The 3,775-nt window shown below is 40.8% G+C and overlaps 1 long non-coding RNA gene across 1 annotated transcript; it reads left to right on the top strand.

The window, feature by feature from the left end:
• Positions 1-2,384: 2,384 nt before the first annotated feature.
• On the top strand, positions 2,385-2,757 carry LOC310765621. The gene is made up of 2 exons (XR_014549684.1): positions 2,385-2,454; positions 2,550-2,757. It is a non-coding gene; the product is annotated as an uncharacterized lncRNA (long non-coding RNA).
• Positions 2,758-3,775: the final 1,018 nt, after the last annotated feature.

Below are 3,775 nucleotides of genomic sequence, written 5' to 3'. Positions count from 1 at the left end.
AGTAACTTCAGTCTGAAATATAAACTTATTGGTTTGTTGCCAATGCTAATCCTACTCAGAGTAGCTCTGTTGAAATTAATGAACATGACAAACTTAGGTCATCCATTTCCATGGGGGTTGCTCCGAGTAGGACTTCTAGTCATTGCTGGTCAGCCACATAATACACAAAATCACTGCTAATTCTTTTACCAAAACGCCAAGGGGGAAAATCCAGAAGCAAGTGGCTCTAGCACCAACAGATAGCAAATTTAGATTCTTACATTGTGGAGGGTTGGACCAATGACCTTTGGGGGTCCCATCCGACTTGATGATTCTATAATCATCACTGTAATGTTAAGAGAATTCAACCAGTGTTCCATTTCACCAAAGTCTGGAGCAGTTCCAGTCCAGGTTTTACCAAAAAAAGGTTGCAAGGCACACAGCATCAACTGGTATCTTCTCAGTTAACAGTGTACACTAAAAAAACACGGGGATCCCTTAGCTGCATCTTACTGATGTTTTTACTGCTTCTTATAAAGGGGCATGATCTTACTGTTGATTTAAAATTGTTGCTTTTAAAGTCTTTACAACTGGCTTTGTATGCCAGTTTGTTGGGGATACTTGTCCTGAAACGCAGAATATATATTTTTAGAATAAATACAATGAAACAAACTAGTAAAACCCTAATACTCCACTATTAAGTGGCTTCCGTGGTTCTATGTTGGTCTCTGATTTGCCTTTATTTGAATTCACTGGGCGACACTGCTGGGCATCTGTCATCCATGCTTTCAAAGTGACTCTGATGCAAATCCTAAATAGCTGCATTCTTTTCAAAGCAGATGTGGGCTTTGCTTTCACTCCAGCAATTCTCCATTAATAATAGACATTAGGATGATTAGTCACAATGCACGACAGAGAAAAACAACAAGAGGTTTACTGATGGGTGAATAAAATTACACTTCTATCCTCATATGTGTCACAGCACAAGCCTCTTACATCACCAGTAAATACAATTGAGCAGGCAGTTCATGACAGGCTTTATGTAACCGCAAGTGAATTAGCAGTGGTTTCACACCTCGTTTGTAAAATGTTACTTCTGTGTCAAAGGAGAATGGTGCGCTCTGGCAAATTTAAGGCAGCGGTCCTATGCACACTTATCTGGGATTAAGGATGCAATTCTGTAGTGGAGATTCACTGAGCGACCTTAGGAAGCAGCAGAAGTGCAGCTTTGTTGGCAGAGATGAAGCTACACCAGTGGAATAACGCTTCCACCTGCAGAATGGATTAGTGGTTTTTAGTACGGCCTCTTCAGTCTATCATGCCAAGTGATTGAGCTGATGTGATGGAATGGAACGTTCATCAACATTTCAACTACACAGGGACTATACTGTCAGAAAGTTCACCATGAATGGAGAGTTGTCAGTTTGGCTGGGGCAGAAACCTCACACGAACTCTAGAAATGAGAATAGGTTTGTGAAAATGAGTGAAGACAGGAAGGAAGGAAGGAAGGAAGGGGGCAAGAGAACCCATAAGCAAGGTGGTTGGAGGAAGGTTGCAAGAGCAGGTTATACCAACCATCTCGTCCTCTGTTGTCCCTTTCTCCTTGTGCCCTCAATCTTTCCCAACATCAGGGTCGTTTCCAGGGAGTCTTCTCTTCTCATGAGGTGGCCAAAGTATTGGAGCCTCAGCTTCAGGATCTGTCCTTCCAGTGAGCACTCAGGGCTGATTTCCTTAAGAATGGATACGTTTGATCTTCTTGCAGTCCATGGGACTCTCAAGAGTCTCCTCCAGCACCATAATTCAAAAGCATCAATTCTTTGGCGATCAGCCTTCTTTATGATCCAGCTGTCACTTCTGTACATCACTACTGGGAAAACCATAGCTTTAACTATACGGATCTTTGTTGGCAAGGTGATGTCTCTGCTTTTTAAGATGCTGTCTAGGTTTGTCATTGCTTTTCTCCCAAGAAACAGGCATCTTTTAATTTTGTGGCTGCTGTCACCATCTGCAGTGATCATGGAGCCCAAGAAAGTAAAATCTCTCACTGCCTCCATTTCTTCCCCTTCTATTTGCCAGGAGGTGATGGGACCAGTGGCCATGATCGAACATAGAGGGGCTTTATTCTGAGTAAATGCGTATAGGATCAAAATGTCAGGATTGTGGTGGTGTTTCATTGCATAAAGTATTTTTTTTAAAAAAAATTAAACAGCCGGTGTGACTGATTTTCATTAAGATATGTTGTTACTTGGATAAAAGCTGACTTCTACAGTATATAGCCATTGTCCTTGTGGAAAAATGCTCTCTTAAACAAATTCTAGAATTTGAGTAGCACTGTGAAGTCAGAATGCCAAGGATTCTGCTGAGTGTACAGTGTCCTACATTGATTAGGAACACTGAGCGCTAGAATTCCTCAGGAGCAAAGCCACTGTAAATTATGCAAAACGACTAGCAACGTAGTAAAAATATTCTGCTTTGGTAAGAGCAAAAAAGTGTTGCCGTTGAGGATGTTCTTTTCCTATATCAGCAAGTCCAGATGGGCTTCTTTTTTTGTTCCTCGTGTTTTCTTCTAGCATATTCGCAGAAGTCTGAGCACAGAGTGGGATGTTGCGCAGCACAGCAGAAAGAGGACGGTTCAAAATGCTTGTTTATGTACATTTCCTTTTGTACCCTGCAATGAACATTGCAATAGATTACAGCGGTTCAGAACCACGCGCTTGACCATCTCTCTAAAAAGCACATGCAAAAAAGAAGCGAGAATAAAAATGCCGTCTAATCCCAGCAGACTAAAATCTCAGTTAAACAGAATGGATTGACCCAACGGGTGGGTAAAACACTTTTTGTCTTGGATGATATTTTGAATCCAGGTGACAAACCGAACCTTTCAAAACTGCATTGACTTTTTGGTTTCTTAGAATCGCCGAACAGTGCTGAGTGCCATGCTGATTTTACTGTACTGAAAAAGAGAAAGGAAGTATGCAGATTCATTTTATTATTTATTTTAAACACTATTTATGGGGCATATTACCAAAACTGGGCCAATAATGAAATGTGTGAAGGAACTGGGGGTGAAGAGACAGAAAGGGGAAGGAAGAGGTATAGGTTCTGAAGTCAGAAAGGTGATTCAAAGATAGTGAATGATAACAGTCCCATAATAGTGGAACTCAGATCCAAAGTGTGCGATCAACAGCCTTATATAACCAACATGCTTAAGTCAAATTAATGCATGAAGGAGTTAATACCACAGAATAAGCTGTCCTGCCAGGCTTAGCTATATTCACTTCCCCTCACCTTGGGAGGATGTGGTAATCAGGCTTTTCCTCTCCTTCAGTCTACCTGAGAAGCTCAGTGTGCGAAGAGGTTTAAACCAGTTGCTCCAGGTCAACCATATGGCTCTCACAAGCCACTCTTGCATTCTAGGAATGCTTAGCTCTTTGTAACTAAGCCAAGTTTTATCACCTACACAGCTTTTCTGAAGCACAGGAAACTGACTTTTCAAAAGTTTGTAAGTAAACCACTTTTTAACTTACCTAACATGTGGTCTTTTTCCTATGCTGTGTTTCATATTATACATACAGCCTTCCTTCCTTCCTTCCTTCCTTCCTTCCTTCCTTCCTTCCTTCCTTCCTTTCTCCAACACAAAGGATAGGGCACAGAGTCCTCATAAGCTTAAAGCTAATACCATCTCTTACAGTGAAAATCCTCGTCATTATATACTTTACATGGCTGTCTATTTGTATATATTTTAAAAAATTATATATGGATGTTTTATGATGGTCTATACTTATAATGTAGGACA

Source organism: Podarcis filfolensis (genome assembly GCF_964270895.1).
Source record: "Podarcis filfolensis genome assembly, chromosome: 6".
NCBI lineage: Eukaryota > Metazoa > Chordata > Lepidosauria > Squamata > Lacertidae > Podarcis > Podarcis filfolensis.
Note: the sequence above shows the minus strand (reverse complement) of the source record. Positions and strands in the feature narration are given on the sequence as shown.